Here is a 19,765-nt window from a genome sequence, read left to right as displayed (position 1 = left end):
GGGGGCTGTTTTTAAAGGGGGAAGATGAGGAGGTATGGCAACACATGGAATCTTCCCTATTTTTTGGTAACTGTGCCTGGTTGTAAGTAGCCCATTGGTCAGTTAAGGCCTATGGATATCTTGATGAGGAATCGCCTGATGGGCCTGTCCATATTCAGCCAGGGGGTCGCTGCCAGCCCTTTCTGTATTCCATTGCTCAAGCCTGTTTGCCTAAAAGCAGCCTCTACAATGTTAAAATTAACAGTGGGTAGTGAACATCATTATTTTGTTTCTGCTATTGATACAAATGTCTCCCATTATTTCAGTTGAGTATAAAGTCAATTGGATTGAGATTAAAAAAGTGTCCTAGAAAGTAATGGTTGTTTGTTTTTTGGGGTCACCTTTGAGGGTCTGATGACAGTTTTATGTGTGGAGGCCGAGAAAATTAAGGCCATTCCACTTTTGAGTTCAGCGTTATCACAAGTACAGCCATCCCAGGCCCCTGTGAATAAGAGTTGAACTTGACCTGACTTCAGTTACAGGAAGAAAACAGCTTGCAGCTTAACGTCCTAGAAAGCCCCTATTAGAATGAGAACAGAGCCCAAGCCAAGGGCAGGAAGCCCCTATTAGAATAAGAACAGAGCTCTACGCCCTTGAAAGCCCCATATCAAAATGTAAACAGAACTTGAGAAATTCCTCCGCCCCTTCTGAAGATCCCCTAGACCAGCCTATAAAAACTAAGCTGAAACCCACCTGGGGTCCAGGTCCCTGCTCCGCTGTGTCGGGTATACTTGGACCCAAGCTCGAGCTTGTAAATAAACCCTCGTGTGTTTGCATCGGTGTCAGCTTCTTGGTGGTTTCTTGGATTCGCAATCTTGGGCACAACATTTGGGGGCTCGTCCGGGATCCAAGAAACCTCCAGGACCCCATCCGGAGGGTTTCACGCGTGGTGAGTGCACTCAACTTTTTCCACCTTTTGCGCGCATATTTCTGAGAGCTCTAACCTGAAGGACTTCCAATCTGTATTAGGTCGGCATTGGCTTAGGCGGACGCGCTGGCGGGCTGTCGACCGGGGGTCTTGAGGAGACGTCCCTTGCCCCCACCAGGAGGACGGAGGTCCTCATCTGTAAGGAGGGCGGGGTCCTCACCTGTAAGGAGGGCGGGGTCCTCATCTGTAAGGAGGGCGGGGTCCTCACCTGTAAGGAGGGCGGGGTCCTCATCTGTAAGGAGGGCGGAGGTCCTCACCTGTAAGGAGGGCGGGGTCCTCACCTGTAAGGAGGGCGGGGTCCTCACCTGTAAGGAGGGCGGGGGTCCTCATCTGTAAGGAGGGCGGGGTCCTCACCTGTAAGGAGGGCGGGGTCCTCATCTGTAAGGAGGGCGGGGTCCTCACCTGTAAGGAGGGCGGGGTCCTCATCTGTAAGGAGGGCGGAGGTCCTCACCTGTAAGGAGGGCGGGGTCCTCACCTGTAAGGAGGGCGGGGTCCTCACCTGTAAGGAGGGCGGGGGTCCTCATCTGTAAGGAGGGCGGGGTCCTCACCTGTAAGGAGGGCGGGGTCCTCATCTGTAAGGAGGGCGGAGGTCCTCATCTGTAAGGAGGGTGGGGTCCTCATCTGTAAGGAGGACGGGGGTCCTCACCTGTAAGGAGGGCGGGGTCCTCACCTGTAAGGAGGGTGGGGTCCTCATCTGTAAGGAGGGCGGAGGTCCTCACCTGTAAGGAGGGCGGGGTCCTCACCTGTAAGGAGGGCGGGGTCCTCACCTGTAAGGAGGGCGGGGTCCTCATCTGTAAGGAGGGCGGGGTCCTCACCTGTAAGGAGGGTGGGGTCCTCATCTGTAAGGAGGGCCGACTGCCAGCCCTTCGGGTTGCTTTCTGTTTTGTCTCTGCGGCCGCACTGGAACGTTGGTCTGTGTTCCTATGTCCTTGTTAACTGTGCATTTGTCTGTGTTACTGTGTCTTTGTTAACTGTCATAACTGTTTACATAAGGAGATGGAGATTTCAAATCTATTGCATATCAGAATGGCCAACCTTTGGCGTGGGACGGCCCCGAGAAGGAACTTTCCACCTACCTATTATCTTCCAGGTTAAGGCCGTGATCTTCAGGGACAAACCGGACGGCCACCCTGACCAGGTGCCCTACATCCTGGCCTGGCAGGACATGACCGAAAATCCCCCTCCTAGGCTAAAACCATTTTTATCCCCCAAAGCAGGACCCACCGAGATTCTAGCCCTGCGGAAAGCCGAGAAGGAGACCGACTCTACGCCCCAAGCGCCCCTTTATCCGGTCTTCCAGGATTCCTCCCCGGAGGACCTAATTCTCCCGCCGCCCTACCGGGCACCCCCTCCAGCCTCCGCCCCTCCATTGGAGACACCGGGGGCTGCCGAAGGGGCGCCACCCCTCCCTGAGGAGGGAGTCCCTGTGCGCGGGCCAGCAGCGGGGACACGCAGTCGGACCCACCGGACGGCCCCACCTCCGAATGCCGGGCCAGCCGACTCCACCGCCCTTCCTCTCCGCGCCATGGGGCCCCCCGATGACACTGGCGAACAGCTAATGTTCTATTGGCCGTTCTCCACCAGTGATTTATATAATTGGAAAACCCAAATGCAAAGTTCTCTGATAATCCGAGAGATCTAATCGGGCTTTTAGATACTGTTCTCTTTACCCACCAGCCTACTTGGGATGATGCCAACAGCTCTTGCAGGTTCTCTTCACCACCGAGGAGAGAGAACGAATTCAGGTGGAAGCCCGGAAGTCTGTCCTGGGAGAGGACAGACAGCCGACTCAAAACCCAGACCTCATAAATGCTGCCTTCCCTTTATCCCGCCCCACCTGGGACTACAACTCAGCCGAAGGTAAGGAGAGACCCCGGGTCCACCGCCAGACTCTAGGGGCAGGTCTCCAGGCTGCCGCGCACAAGCCTCCCAATCTGGCCAAGGTCTATGATGTGAGGCAGGGTAAGGATGAGAGTCCAGCAGCCTTCTTAGAGAGAGTCATAGAGGCTTTTAGGCAGTGCACCCCTATGAACCCAGAAGCCCCGGAAACAAAGGCCGCAATTATCATGGCTTTTGTTAACCAGGCCGCTCCGGACATTAAAAAGAAATTGCAAAGAGTAGAGAGGCTGGGAGAGAAGAGCTTGCAGGACTTAGTGATAGTGGCAGAACGAGTCTATAATAATAGAGAAAGTCCGGAAGAACAACAAACCAAACTAAGTGACCGGCAGACCCGAAACCTGGCCAAGATCCTGCTGGCCACAACCATGGACGACCCACAGGAAAGACGGAGGCACCTCAAGAAGCTGGCTTCAGGGACCGGTAAGGAGGATGGCCCTGGTCCCCCTCGGGAGCACCCTAAGCTGAACAAAAACCAATGTGCTTATTGCGAAGAAGAGGGCCACTGGGTAAAAAGCTGCCCTAACAAAAGATCTAAGGCCCCTGCCAAGATCTTGGAAATGGAGGACCTGGACAATTAGGGGAGTCAGGGTTCGGCACCCCTCCCCGAGCCCTGGGTAACTCTTAAAGTGGAGGGGCAACCTGTTGAATTCCTAGTGGACACTGGGGCACAACATTCGGATTTATTACAACCCCAAGGGAAATTGGCAAACAAGACTTCATGGGTGCAAGCGGCCACCAGGCACCAGCAAAATTTTGAATGGACAGAGGCCATGAACAGAGCCTTCAATGACCTTAAACAGGCCTTACTGTCTGCCCCGGCTCTTGGGTTGCCCGATCTAGCCAAGCCCTTCTACCTGTATGTGGACGAGAAAGATGGGGTGGCAAAAGGGGTCCTTGTCCAGTACTTAGGTCCCTGGAAGAGACCCATAGCCTATCTCTCCAAAAAGCTGGACACGGTGGCCACTGGATGGCCCCCATGCTTAAAAATTATTGCTGCGGTGGCCACTATGGTCAAGGATACAGACAAACTGGCCATGGGGCAAGAACTCATGTTACCCCCCCCCCACATGCTATTGAAGGGGTACTCAAACAGCCCCCAGACCGCTGGATCAGCAATGCCCGTCTGACCCATTATCAGAACCTGCTGCTAAACCCCACCAGAATTTTATTTAAGCCACCAACAACCCTGAATCCGGCAACGCTACTCCCTAACCCAGACTGGGACCCCCCCCCCCCCTGCATGACTGTCAAGAAATTTTGGCACAGGTGCACGGAGTCAGAGCTGATCTCCAGGACCAGCCACTGCCGAATGGGACGTCACCTGGTACACGGACGGCAGCCGTTTTGTCCAAGAAGGAGTCAGACATGCGGGGGCAGCCGGAACCACGGAGACGGAGACCGTCTGGGCGGGGCCACTGGCAGCCGGAACATCTGCTCAACCGGCAGAACTGACCGCACTGGCCAAGGCGCTGGCCATGGGGGAAGGTAAACGAATAAACATCTACACCGACAGCAGGTCCGCCCTCGCCACCGCTCACATCCACGGAGCCCTTTACAGAGAGAGAGGGCTCCTGACAGCAGAGGGAAGATTCTTGAACTCCTAAAGGCCCTCCGGCTGCCCAAGGCCCTGGCCATCATCCACTGTCCGGGGCACCAAAAGGCAGACACGCCAGTAACAGGGGAAACCGGCGAGCCGATTTAAAAGCAAAGGAGGCAGCCCTTCTGGTGACCCAGGTCTTAGCAACCACGCTACCTGCTCCGGGGGCACCGACCCTGCCTGACACCCCCAACTATACTGATGCTGATTTACACTGGATCAAACGCTTGCCCATGACCCAGTGCTTGCGTGGCTGGTGGAGGGCCGCAGACTCCAGCATCATCCTGCCAGAGGAACTAGGACGGCGAGTCCTATCCAGAATGCATCGGAGCACTCACATGGGAACGAGGAAGATGGGAGACCTCATACACATGCAAAGATCACTATTAAAGACTCTCGAGCAAAGATCGAACAGATTGTGGCGAGCTGCCGCGCATGCCAGTTAACTAATGCCACCGCCCATGGATCTAACCCGGGCACCCGGCTCCGGGGGGGACCGCCCAGGAGCCTACTGCGAAGTGGACTTCACTGAGGTAAAACCTGGAAAATACGGATACAGGTATTTACTAGTGTTTGTAGATACTTTTTCAGGATGGACAGAGGCATTTCCCACCAAACATGAAACAGCACAGACCGTGACCAAGAAACTGCTGGAAGACCTCTTACCGAGGTATGGTTTTCCTGTTAAGATTGGGTCAGACAATGGCCCAGGATTCGTCTCTAGGTACCACGGGGGGTGGCACTAATACTTGGGGCAGATTGGAAATTACATTGTGCATATAGGCCCCAGAGCCCAGGACAGGTAGAGAGGATGAACAGAACGTTAAAGGAGACCTTAACTCAATTAGCCCTGGAGACTGGCGGGGACTGGGTGACTCCTCCCCTTCGCCCTGTATAGGGTGAGGAACTCCATATAAGATGGGACTGACTCCCTACGAGATCATGAGATCATGTTCGGTCTTCCTCCACCTGTTATCCCCAATTTAAAACCTGAGGTGCTTGCTGAATTTGATGATCACCAACTTCTTTTCTCCCTCCAAATGTTACAACGAACCCATGAGCAGGTGTGGCCTAAGCTGAGGGCCCTCTACGAGACTGGGCCACCCCCGGACCCCCATCGATATCGGCCAGGTGACTGGGTATATGTGCGGAGATACCAACACCAGACACTTCAACCTCGCTGGAAGGGACCCTACCTCGTGATCCTGACCACTCCCACCGCTCTCAAGGTCGACAGGATTACTCCCTGGGTCCACTACACCCACGTCCGGCCAGCTGACGCACACGCCGTTCTCAAGGACTTTGTTCCAGAATGGAAAAGCCAACCAGACAAGGACCATCCCCTAAAGCTAAGACTGCGCCATTCTCACTTATTTCCCACCTCCAAGGCTCCCTAGTCTGAGGTTGTCTTTCAAAATAGAAGGGGATTAGACTTAGTCTTCTTACAACAAAGGGTGGGGTGGGGATGGTTATGTGCTGCCTTAAACGTAAGATGTTGCTTCTTCCCTGAAATGTAAATGGGAGCGAGAACAGCAACAAGCTTGGTTCAAATCCTGGTTTAATCATTCCCCCTGGCTCACTCTGAGAGCAACCTGGACCCATGATTGGGTCCTTCCTTAGGTTCCTCTGAGAGGGGGAAATGTGGAGGCCGAGAAAATTAAGGCCATTCCACTTTGAGTTCAGCGTTATCACAAGTACAGCCACCCCAGGCCCCTGTGAATAAGAGCTGAACTCTACCTTACTTCAGTTACAGGAAGAAAACAGCCCTTGAAGGCCCCATATCAAAATGTAAACAGAACTTGAAGAATTGCTCCGCCCCTTCTGGAGGTCCCCTAGACCAGCCTATAAAAACTAAGCTGAAACCCACCTCGGGGTCCAGGTCCCTGCTCCGCTGTGTCGGGTATACTTGGACCCAAGCTCGAGCTTGTAAATAAACCCTCGTGTTGTGTTTGCATCGGTGTCGGCTTTTTGGTGGCTTCTCGGATTCGCAATCTTGGGCACAACATTATGAATTTTACTTCTAAAAAATACTTGCAGGGATGCCTAGGTGGCTCAGCGGTTGAATGTCTGCCGTCTGCTGAGGGCATGATCCTGGAGTCCCAGGATGGAGTCCCACATACGGCTCCCTACAGGAAGCTTGCTTCTCCCTCTGCCTATGTCTCTGCCTCTCTCTGTGTCTCTCATGAATAAATAAAGAAAATCTTTAAAAATAAATAAATAAATAAATGATTTAAAAATACTTGCAGATACACAGGCACAATTTTGCATAGGATTTCATGGGGTCACCCCCTAAGCTATTCATGGGCCCCCTAGAACCCTAAGTTAAGAACTTTTGATATCAAGGAAATATCCTTTGATTCTCAGTCTTAAAGGGTTTTGATATTTAAAATCATGAGTTGGATTTGAACTTAATTAAAATGCTTTAAAAACATTTTTAGTGGTGAGCTTTCTTATTTAACCTATTGATAGGACTTGCTATTTATAGACTTCCCACTATAAATTAAATCCTGTAGACTTGGAACAAACTCTAATTAACTACAGATATGCTAGGTTATTATTTTAATACTCTGTTGCATTTGACTTTATATGTGTTAAAAGAACAAAATTTAACTAAGTTAAAGATCTAATTGGCTTTATTAAGCAATTCAGGAATCAGGCAACATCTTATTTAGCAAGTAGAGAGATGCTCTGAAGATTTGCACAAAATGGAAGTTTTTTATAGGCCAGAAGGGTGAGGCAAGGAAGTTGTCAGCAAGAGAAAGGATTGTTTCAGGCAAGGATAGCTTCTTTTGGTGGGTGGGGGGGACAGAAAGGTTTTTATCATGCAAATTACCTCCCTAATGCTGACCAGGAAATTTCAGATTGATTGTTACAAGGTCACATTCCTGGGAGAGATTGAAACTTGTTAAATCTTGGTTTGCTGTCATGAGGGACAAGTGACTCCATTTTGAGTTTGGTTTTCCTTTAACGTATTTACGCATTTTGGCTTTTTAAAAAAAGTGCTCATGGTCTATATCTATAGAATTTTAGCTGTATTTGTCAGATTTAGTGTCAGATTTATTCTAGTTATATGAGACAAACTGAATAGGTTCCTGTTTCTGTTTGTTTCTTAGTTCCTGGAGCAATTTATGAAGCATTAGAAATTAGCTAATTGAGAGTTTAAAAGGACTCGCTGGTGAAACTGATGTGGGAAACAAAGCAAAAGAAAAATTATTAAATTTCCTTACTACTTAACAGCCCTTACACAAATCCTTGAAACAGGCAGAGTGATATTCCTCTTAGGAACTCAGCTGCCTCCATGGTTATACTTGCTAAAGGCAAAAGGTGATCTTAGCCCCACCCTCAAGGATCCTGTCAGTCTACTTTAACATATAAAAATTCCTTTGGAAACTTCCTTTATCTCTGCCCTCCCCCAACATACATGTTGGCAATTATCCCCCAAGCATATGACTCACTGATATACATCTGAAGGGTCTCATGACTCATGTTTTATTAGAGGGTAATAAATGATCTTTGATCTTTTCCCAAAAATAGCAAGCCCCCTCAAGGTCCTGGTAAACTTGCTTCCAAATTCCTTAGAGACTTACACTATACCTAACCCCTTCCCAACTTGAAAGTATATAATGGGCCACTCCTCAGGGCCTCAGTGCAGTTCTCTCTGACCACAGGTCCCATCCCTGTGCTTTAATAAAACCACCTTTTTGCACCAAAGATGTCCCAAGAATTCTTTTTGGCCATCGGCTTCGAACCCTAACATCTTTCCTACATCAAAACTATTTGGTGCTCCGGCCTTCCTTTGAAGGTGCTTCCTTGTGAACTTTATCAGTTATTGGTCTGTTTGTATTTTCTCTCTTTTTTATGTTTCCAGAAAATTCTCCATGTCATCAGGATTGTTAAACCCACATATCTGTGTTCTTTTTTTGTCCACTATACTTCTATTTATTTGTATTTCGTCTCTTCCTAAAGTTGTATTTTGTAAAGTTTTGTCTAATTTTTTAGAACAATTCTATTTTCCTTATTTTCAATTAACTTATTTATGATTTTCTATGATGTCTATCATCTTGATTTCCCCAGGATCATTTTTGCTATCTCCTGACAAATTTCTTGCATTAAATTTTTAATACTGTAAAATCCACTTTTAAATAACAGAAACTATTAAGGCTATGGATTTACATCTAAGGATAATTTCCACCCTATTCTATAAAATCTGAGATACAGTGTCATTCTCACTCTTGAATATCCACATACTGTGGTTTTATTTTCTCTTTGACCCAATAATTACATAGGAAGGATTATATGCTACTGGTTGGTAAAGACTGAATTTAAAAAATCATACATATTTCTTACCACTATGGGATTTCTCAGAGGCCACAATATGGTAGTATGCATTGTGAATGTCTAGGAAGGTAATGAATATGCAGCATATCCTACATTTATTGCCCATTGAACCCTTTAACTGTGGAACACTTAATAACATTTTACATGACTTTGGGGTCAGAGATATGAAAGTGTTGCTTTAACATAGTGTTTTTCAAATCGCAGAAAGTGCCCCATTAATTATGTGGGAATCAGTTTAGGTTATGATTAGCTTAAAAAAGAAGCTAGTTAGAAACTGGCTCAGCAGTGCTCTTGCTCTGCATGTATTCTTGTCCCCTTATGATCTGGGCTGCCAAGTTCATTAAACACATTTTCCTCCATGTTTTGATTTTTTATACTATTTATTGGCATTTTTTGGTATGATATTTAAGTGTTCATAAAATATATGTGATATTAACTTTAGGTTTTTACTTTATGATTTGTAGTAACAGTATTATTTAGTGAAATATTTGATTCATTTATATGTATGGATCATGATGTAAAACATACTTCTTACTCAGAGTCATGGTTGAAAAAGTTGAAAAACAGTTGCAGACTATCAGTTCAAAAGCATGGGAGACACTTGGGAGGATGAGAGGAGATGATTCAGATAAAGTGAATTTGTGAGGCCCAGTGTAAATTGAAAATGTGAGGCATCTTGTTCAAAAAGCAGGAAGAATTGATTTTTTAGATTCCACATATGAGTAAAATCATATGGTATTTGTCTGACTTATTTCACTTAATATAATACCCTCTAGATCCATCCATATTGTCACAAATGGCAAGATTTTATTCTTTTTAATGGTTGCATTATATTCCATTATATTTCACATACTATGGATATACAGATAAATATGTATATATACACATATGCCACATATTCCTTATCCATTTGTCTATCCATGGACACTTTGGCTGCTTCCATATCTTGACTATTGTAAATAATGCTGCAGTAAACATAGGGGCACATAAATCTTTTCAAACTAGTGTTAAGCAGATCTATAAATACAGAAAACAAGCTGGTGATTGCTGGGGTGGGGGGGAGAGTGGGGAGCTGGGCAAAATGGGCGAAGGAGGAGTGGGAGATTTGGCTTCTGGTTATGGAATAAATAAATCACAGGAATAAAAGGTCCAGCATAGGGAATATAGTCAGAGGTATTATAATAGTGTTGCATGGTGACAGATGGTAGCTACACTCATGGTGAACATAGCATAATATATAGAGATGTTAAATCATATGCCATACTCCTGGAACTAATGTAACATTGTGTGTCAGCTATAATAATAATAATAATAATAATAATAATAATAATAGCAAAGGCAGCCTTTTATGAACTTTTTAAAAAGCAGGAAAAAGTGCCACTAAAGATACCAAAATATAAAGTTTTTTCTTTTCTTTCATAGTCTCTCTTCACCTGTCATGCTGTTTTTATTTGCTATGTAAAGTCCTCCTCCCCTGGGCACAAATCCTATGGTGCCTTCTCCCTTTAGCTGTGGAACAGACATGCAGCTTGGCCAGGTGGGGAAGTCCACCTCCACAGTTCCCCTGCCAACGGACCCACTGCTTCAATCCGGAGCAGAGGAAAAGGAGTGATCCCCAAAGGACTGTGACCTTTGTGCCTGACCCTGCTCAGTATCTGGATTGGGGATGAATGAGAGGCTTGTCCTCTGAGTCACCACTAAACGCTCAGAGATGCCACTAGTCCATGCAAGGACCAGAGCCACCATGCTCTGCCCGGAGAGCCAAGAGTGCATGTGCCCAACCTGGTTCCTAAGTCCTGCACTGATCCTGGAGGTGGGGTGGGGGTGGGAACCATCCCAGAGAGATGGGAGGCTCCAAAGCTCTGGAACATGTTCCACTGTCCTAACTTCACTTAGGAAATACAAATGCAAAGATTAAATTATTAAGAAGGTCAAGATGGTGATCACAGAGCATTAAATTCCAAGTGTGGGGTTGGCGGGGGGAGCAAGACCACCAGTGATTGTCTGGGATGGTGATTTCTAGGGGGGGTGGGTGGGGGATGGACAAAATAGGTAAAGAAGAGTGGGAAGTACAGGCGTTGTTGTGGAATGATTGAGTCACTGGGATGAGGGGATGAAAGGTCCAGCACAGGGAATCTAGTCAATGATAATGTAATAAGGCTGTATGGGGACAGATAGCGTAGCTATGCTTGTGGCGAGCATGGGGTCACATACAGAATCACTATGTTGGATACCTGAAACTAATGTAATATTGTATGTCAACTACACTTCAAAGGAAAAAAAAAGCTTCACTGGGAGGATTCACAGGACTCAGTAGACAGTTGTATTCCTCTCTGATTGATCACAGGGAGAAGATACAAAGCACAATCAACAAAGCAAAAATATGCACAGGGCCAAGTCCAGGGGCAGTTTTCTAAGAATCCTCTCCCAGTGGAGTCACAAATGAATTATGACAACACGTGTGAAATGGTCCCAACCTCAGAAGCTCTTTAGAGCTTGCCCGGGGTTTTTACTGGGAGCTGGTCATGCACGCACCCCTCGTCTGGCAAGTATATGAATTCCAGCCTCCTGGAAGGAAAGCAGTTCAGCACAAACAATACTGTTTGTACAGTTGAGGCACAGTGAGCCGCCCTTATGTGTTCTGGGAATGCTGAGAAACCTTCCCAAATCCAAGTGTCCAGATGCCAGCCAAGGACTCATCTTGTAACCAGGCCTTTCCAAGGACAAGCAGTTAGGCCTGATGGGTTCATTCTTTCCTTCTGGAACGTGGGGCCCAGTGCATGCTGGGTGGAAAACAGAAGCTGAAAGCACCCATTTTCACGTTCTTCACCTTAACCACTGACCCAGAGTCTCTCCTGGACCAAACTCCAGTCGGGCAGGTTCTTCTGAATGAATCTTGTCCCCAACAAGGCCTTGACTTTGGGGCTTTCATGTTCATCTCTGCCTTGTCCAGTTTTATTTTATTTTATTTTATTTTATTTATTTTATTTTTTAAGATTTTATTTATGAGAGAGAGAGAGAGGCAGAGACACAGGCAGAGGGAGAAGCAGGCTCCATGCAGGGAGCCCGATGTGGGACTCGATCCTGGGACTCCAGGATCACAACCTGAGCCAAAGGCAGATGCTCAACCACAGCCACCCAGGTGCCCCAGTCACTCCTTTCAATGAACCTAACTACCTAACTACCGATGCTCGGTGTCATTATGGGAAGAGGCAAGAGAAAGGTAGTTTTAAAAATCAAAAGTGATGGCAATTATGTTTATCCTGAGATTAAGGTGACAAGAATGGGACTGGATTTCACATGCCCTTTGTTACTTCTTACTAATAAAAACTTGAGAGTCTGATGGGTTAGCAGAACAAACCACTCCAAAACATAGCGGCTTAACGCACCAACTATTTATTTACCTCACAAGTCTGTGGGTTAGTGACTTGGGGGACGGTGGTTAAGGCAGTCCTTCTGTTGGTCTCAGTTGGGTTCACTTGTGCATCTGTACTTGGCTTCCCATTAGCCGGTGGCTCTGCTTCTAGAGGTTGGATGGTGGAGGCTGTGGCAACAGGGGTGACTAGGTCACGTGTCTCTGAGGCCTGGGCTTATTCACATGGAGGCAGGTAGGTTTTTAGGGGAAGCAGGAGATAGCAGGCTCTGATGCACAAATACTTTTGAATTGACCCCATCTCTGGATGCAAGGGTCTGCGATGCACCTTTCAGGGGCATAGGTGCTGGGAGCAGAAAAATGTGTAACCTTCTTTCTTTCTTTCTTTTTAAAGATTTTATTTATTTATTCATGAGAGACAGAGAGAGAGAGAGAGAGAGAGAGAGAGAGGCAGAGACACAGGCAGAGGGAGAAGCAGGCTCCATGCAGGAAGCCCGACGTGGGACTCGATTCTGGGTCTCCAGGATCAGGCCCTAGGGTGAAGGCAGATGCTCAACCGCTGAGCCACCCAGGTGTCCCTGTAGCCTTCTTTCTAACGTACAGGCTAGACTATTGACTCACTGGAACTCCATTATGGGAAACAGATCAGTAGCAATCTACCCCTAACCTACTCCTACCCCCACCCCTACCCTTACCCCTAATCTTTAGATGGAATTCCAACCCATTACAAGATTGAGTGTTCATTTATTCTTTTGTGAACATGGAGTCATTTAATGGAAGTCTGAATCTAATATAAAAAGAACAAACAGCTCATTTGTAAGGGGTCAGAACGGATAGCTGGACAACAATGACAACCATGAAATGAATATGCACAACTGTTGCTTTACTTTCCAGTATAGGAACAAATATAAAAATACAGATTTTATTGGAAAATCGGTAGATGTACCAGCAGATCACGCTGGATTTCTTTTAACTCTTTCTGACAAGCCTAATTTGTAGAAACTATTAATAAGGCCTGTTTGTTTCCTGTTCCTTTCTTCTAGTTGGTTATTATTATACCATATTGTGGGTTGTTTTTCTCCTCACTATTCAGACTTGAAATGTAGGGCAAAAACATTTTTCTTTTTTTCTTTCTTTTTTTCCCAGCTTTAACAGAAGAATTAAAGTCATACGGGATATGTGCTGTCCCCTGAGTATTTGTGTTTAAAGAAGCAGAACTTCACATTTCTAAAATTGCCCTCAAGGATCTTAATCTGGCCTTGAAAACACCCACACAATGGGATTTTGATACTTTTACTGTCAATGAACTTTAAATATATATGTCTTTCAGTTCCAGTAAGGCCTCTGATTGCTTTTCCTTCTTCCTGCAAATTATGTGTATTCAACAGCATGTGATCTAGTTCTTAGAAACATGTAGGCATCAGGCACTGACTAGGCCTTGGAACGGAAGGCCACAGAGAATGAACACTGGAAAGGGAGGACTCCTAGCTTCTGCCCCTCAGAAAGCACCGTAGCAGGGAGCTCTTCACCCAGGGGCCTGGATAACCAAGCCTGGAGTTCCTGTGGCTGGTAACTGGTGGCTCTGGGGTCCCTTCCAGGGGTTGGTGGCTATATTGAAGTAGAGGTCTTCACCAATATAGCCAATTTAGGACTGTTGGCCCTTTGGGAAAGATTCACAAATGCCTTTACTTCACTCCCATAAGCAGGAGCTCTGTGGAAGGAGTTGTTTCGTTGGCTATGGCCACCATAACAAAACGCCATAGAATGGGGGTGGGGGGTGGCACTTAAACAACAGACATTTATTTTTCTCACAATTCTGGAATATGGAAGCCCAAGAATAGAGAACCAACACGGTCAGGTTCTGGTGAGGATCCTCTTCCTTGCTTGAAGAGGCCACCTCCTTTTCAACATACATTCAGGGTGCCTCGGTGGCTCAGTCAGTTGGGCATCTGTCTTCAGCTCAGGTCATGATCCCTCTGTCCTGGGATCAAGTCCCGAATCAGGCTCCCTGTGGGGAGCCTACTTCTCTCTCTGCCTATGTCTCTGCCTCTCTCTCTGTGTCTCTCATGAATAAATAAATAAAATCTCTAAAAAAGACCCCAAAACATACACTCACATGGGCTTTCCCTGATGCATGAGTGTGTGGAGAGAAAACACTCTTCCTTTTCTTATATAGGCACTAATTCCATCATGGAGGCTCCATCCCCATGACCTCCTCTAAACCTAATCGTCTGCTAAAGGCCCACCTCCAAGTACCACCATATTGGCGGTCAGGGCATCATCATCAGAATTTGTGGGTGAGGAGACACAATTTAGTAACAGAAGAGTTTATCTGGGGATGGGCTAGGGAGAGATCAGAGCTCCTGGAGACTGGGAATCCTCACTACATACAACAATTTGCTCCCCATTCCCACTTCTCAGTCATTGTTCAGGTGTCCAGGAGCAGCCTAAGGGCCCTAGGGACTACCCAGAGTTTCTATCCCTGTGCTCCTTCCCACCTCCACAGGACAGTCACCCAGGAGCCTTGGGGTGGCTCTCCTCATATTCCTCCTCACTGCTTCTAGAGACACCCTGTTACTCACCTGACCGTGCCAGATTGCATTTTCTAAAGATGGCTGAGATGGTAACTTCCACCCCAACATTCTTCCACACTGTGTTACTCCCCTAAGAGGTGGAGTCTCTGTCCCTTCCCCTTGAACCTAGTGGACATTTTTCACTGCCTCAATCAATAGAGTGTGGAGAAAGGAATGCTACATGATTTCTGAGGTGTGATCATAAAACTACTCCGCAATTCTTTTTTTTTTTTTTTTTTAGATTTTATTTTATTTATTTGAAAGAGAGAGCATGAGCAGGGAGGAGGGGCAGAAGGAGAGGGAAAAGCAGGCTCCCCACTGAGCAGGAAGCCCAACCCAGGACCTTAGGATCATAACCTGAGCTGAAGGCAGACGCCCAACTGACTAAGCCACCCAGGCGCCCCTACTACTCTGCACTTCCTCCACATTAGTCCCTTGGCATGCTTACTGTTGGAACCAGCGCCATGCTCTTAGGAAACTCAAACTCATATGCAGAGAGTACAGGGGAGGAGCTCAGGGCAGCTGAGGTTCCAGCCAAGAGCCAAGTCACTCTAGCCTTTGAGTCTTTCCAGTGGGGACTCCAGAGACTGGGAAGCAGGGAAAAGTTGTCTCTGTTGTCTATTGTGTAAGTCCTGACAATAGACAGAGAATCCTGCTGATTCTCTGAGCAGAATACAATGTTGGTTTCCATCGCCATGTTTGGGGAGGTATGTTATGCAGGAATAGTGACTGGAGCAGAGATCCTCTCCTGGGGTCCAAATTCTGAAGAAAAGACACAATTGCCTTCTAGAGAAGCAGCATTACAAGCAGGGTGAGCAATCTTTCTGGTTGCCCAGGACTCGGGACTGTTCAGCATTACATCCCAGAATGTCCCAGTCAAACCAGGAGGCGTCAGCCACCTCAGTGAAGGATAAGCCCCTCCAGGAAGGAATGACCAGTGAGGGAGATGGGATTTCCCAGAGCCTAGAGGATTTTTTTTTTTGCTTTATTGAGATCTAATTAACATAAAACACTGAAAGTTCAAGGTGTGCATGTGATGATTTGAAACGTGTTTACTACAGCAGGGTTACAGCTTTTCTCCTCACATAATTATCATTTTGCTATTGTTGTCATTACAGTGAGAACATTTCAGATCTGCTCTTATAGAAATTTCAAGTATGCAATACAGCATTGTGAGTTATAATCGCTATTTATTCCTCACAGCTTCAGAACTTGTTCCTCTTATAACTGGAAGTTTGTACCCCCGGACTAACATCTCATTTTCCCCACCCTGGAGGATTTAAAAATGCACAAAAAATGCATTATAAGTCTTCTTTGCTTAATGGAAAACATTAAAAAAAACATTTTTACCACAGAGATCATAGCAGAAGAGAGGAAAAAATAAAACAAGACGAAATCAGAGAGGGAGACAAACCATGAGAGACTCTTAGTTACAAACTCCAGAAACAAACTGGAGGGGAGGTGGGTGGAGAGGTGGGGTCACTGGGTGATGGGCATTAAGAAGGACACATGATGTGAGGAGCTGAATGATCACATGAATCACATATGACATGAATCACACCAGTCACGTGACTGATGAATCACTGAACTCTACTTCTGAAACCAACATTACATTATATGTTAATTAACTGAATTTCAATAAAATTTTTTAAAAAGGAAATAAAAAGAAAAAAAAACTTTTTATTCCATTGGGATGAAGAATCAGGGTTGGAGATTGGGAAAGGGGAGAATTTGAGGGTGCATTTGTGCACCTGTGTTGAGGGGGGCAAGTGTCCCAGGATAGGAGTCCTTGCCTGCTGCCCACTTGTCAGGAGGTTGTCTCACCTGCGAGGGGCTGGGACTAGGTTGGTGCAAAATTTAAGGGGGTGCCAAAGACACTCAGCAATCAAGATGTATGGTATTTTAATGCTGAAATATAAAAAATCAAATCGGCAAACTCCAGCCCACAGGCCAGGCACCTATCAGTGTAAATAAAGCCTGAGAGCCTGGATTACGCTGAGGCAGTGAGGTACAGGTGGATTCTGTCTTTGTGCAAAATATTGCTGTTTTTTCTTCATGGATTTTTTTCCACATAATTTTGATTTTTGGAAACATTACATTGAAGTATTATTTATCTTCATTGCTGAGATTTTGGCATGCCCTGAAATTCCGTGCCTGAGGCAGGTGCCTCACTTGCCTGATCCTAGTTCTGTTTCCCCCTAACCTGGTTTTCATGTTGTTTTGCTTGGACACTGGTAATGGGCCTCTTGAAGCCCTCAGACCCCTTTACTCAGCCCTTTGGTGGGCTTTGCTGTTCATGGCCTGTGCCTTTCACCTTCTACAGACATCCTCCCCTTGGTTACTAGGGCCAGGAGGGCCTGGAGATTTACATCCCTGGAACGATCCTTGACCAATGTCTGAGAGATACAGAAGTCCAGCTTACTTGCCTCCAGTTCTCCCAAACCCTGAAGAGCTTTTTAGCCTGGAAACTTCCTGGGGGATCTGCTGAGGCTGAGTGACTCTCAAACCCACAGCCGTATTTGGCTCCTCTCCCATTCCCTTAGCAGTTTCTACTGGGAGCATCTCCTGTCTCCTGCATGAATCACTTCTGCCTGAGTCCTCATCCCAGAGGCTGCTTCTGGAAGAACTCCATCACTAAGTAAAACTCAAGAGCCCCAACTTAAAGGCCCTGTAGAACTCTTTTTTTTTTTTTTTCAGGTTCTGCCTATAAAATTAGGTTTCCTTAGCAACTGGACTCGTCACTATGGCAACCATGAGTCATGGTTACCAAGGCAAACTAGACTTTCTGAAAAAAAAAAAAAAGAGCACAAGGCACTCATCACTTTTCTTGGTGGGTTTTTTTTTTTTCCTTCCTCCAGCATACTTTTTTTTCTCCAGGGCAGTTGTGTGTGGGCTGTGGGGTTCTTCACTTCTCTTAAAATGGTTTCTTTCAATGAAACTTGGATGAAGTGAATCAGACATGTGAGCGGAGAGGTGGATGCTTGGCTGCCCCTTGGATGGCTCAGGAGAGAGCTCCATGTGCCAGCTGGATACCAAGGGATAGAATGTCCACAGATACGGTTGGTCTCTGGAGTGAGGCCAACATGTAAAACAGAATCCAGTGCCTCATGGCTAGTCTGCTCTGCCAGTGTATCCCCCAGAGTGCCCAGCAAAAGGATGCAGCAGAGGGCAGGTACAATAGCACCTCAAAATACTATTACCATAATATATTGGTAATAATTGGCAATTATAATTTCAGACTTCAAACATAATTTCGAAATGATGTTTCAATGAGGGATGTTGCTTTTTCTCTAAGGCACATACACCATTTAAAAAAAAAAAAACAGATTCGCTTATTTACCTGAAAGAGAGAAAGAGCTTGTGGCACACGTGGGGGCAGGGGCAGAGGGAGAGAATCTCAAGCAGACTCCCTGCTGAGCACCGAGCCCTACCCAAGGTTGGATCCCGTGAGATCATGATCTGAGCTGAAATCAGGAGTTGGATGCATAACCGCCCACCCGACTTAATTTTTTTTTTTTTAAGTCAAAGGGACCCATACAAAGCTGCTAGCTCTTTGCATAAGGCTTTGTTTTCCTCGGTAGTAATTGTTTTTGTTTTTTCCTGAACATTCCTGCCTCTTCAGGGCTGACATTGTGTGGTCTCCTGCTAGCTCAAGCCGCCTCTCTGGTGGGAGGCCTATGGGTGGGCGGATGCCCTTTTGCCATTCTGTCCCACTTGTCTACTGGCTTCTCCGGAAAACAGTGCAGAGGTCAGGGCTGCACTGAGAGAGAATGGAGCTACCTTGCTGGCTTTATTTTAAAGAAGTAACTCACAACACAAAAACCCTCTATTCTTCTAAAAAGTCTTTCTTTTTCCTGTTCTGCTCTCTGTTTCCATGGAAATAGAACTAGTCACCAAGGGTGTAAGTTAATGGCTGTGACTATTGTACATTGTTCCTTGTTCTCTCCTCCACGATTTTGATTCTATTTGCCCCCTTTGTCAATGGGCAAGGTACCGTCACTGTAAAGCCTTGGATCAGACAGTGAGTCATCATTGGCACCAAGAATGTACAGGCTTTCAGAAGACTCCCTTCCTACTCATTGCCATCAAACCTTGGAATAAATGCAACCAGAGGAGTTGATAGGGGTCAGGGGCAGATTTGACTCAGTCCCCCAAAACGTCAAGTCCAGCTTAGAGGCTCAGTAACAAAGGTGCTCCCTGGCTTGATATGGAGCCTTAGCTATTTGGCTAGTTGTCCCCTCAGGGAAGAAATAAGTCAGGGCAGGCCCATACTGAAGCAGAGTAGATTTGTGCTGGTATACTGAACACTGTTGGCACCCCACCAGACTCCCTCCATTCTTTTTACTAATGCCCTGTGCCCATTCCTCAGCACCTGCAGGGTTTGTAGATAATGATTGACACCTGGGACCTTCAGGGGATCGTTCCTGGACATAAGAGTCACCTCATTTGTACAGAGTTGGTAAATGTTTAACAACTTTCTGTGTAAAAACACCACCAGCCAAAGGAAAAAAAATCCCTAAAAAAACACAAAGTCCTGGTTTGTATCATCTACCATTTTCCATGGTGTAAATACTCCCACAGTGGCTGTTTTTGAGCTACTGACATGACATTGCTGAATTTGGAGTTGGGAATCATTGCCTCTCAGGAGCCAGTGCAAACTGGTTCCAGCACATCACTAGTTGGAAGGGCCTGGGGTTTCCACTTGCACCCTGTCCACTGCCAGGCAGCTATGATGGGCTGGTGAGGGCAAACAAAACCCAGCTCCCTTGTCACTAGACAGAGCAAACTCAGAGGTGCAACTAACACTCTAGAGCTCCTTCTGGAAATCTGGCTGAGTCTGGGACTTCCCATGAAAGTGTACCTTTGCTTGGTTTCCTCCCCTTTGTCATCCTGCTTCTTCTACTCCCTTCCTGGCTTCTCCCGGGAGCACTTCTTTAATGAGTCATTGGTACCCAAATCCTCATCTCAGGGTCTGCTTCTAAGCGCCACTGACCTGAGATAGCCGAGAGCACGGGGTA

General features: G+C 46.5%; 1 pseudogene across 1 annotated transcript; it reads left to right on the top strand.

Moving 5' to 3' along the window:
• Positions 1 to 1,797: 1,797 nt before the first annotated feature.
• On the top strand, positions 1,798 to 6,851 carry LOC144308019 (uncharacterized; annotated as a pseudogene). The gene is made up of 2 exons (XR_013374660.1): positions 1,798 to 5,133; positions 5,528 to 6,851. The product of XR_013374660.1 is annotated as an uncharacterized LOC144308019 (transcript).
• Positions 6,852 to 19,765: the final 12,914 nt, after the last annotated feature.

This window comes from Canis aureus, chromosome X (assembly GCF_053574225.1).
Source record: "Canis aureus isolate CA01 chromosome X, VMU_Caureus_v.1.0, whole genome shotgun sequence".
NCBI classification, from domain to species: domain Eukaryota; kingdom Metazoa; phylum Chordata; class Mammalia; order Carnivora; family Canidae; genus Canis; species Canis aureus.
This window is presented reverse-complemented; position numbering and strand designations above follow the sequence as displayed.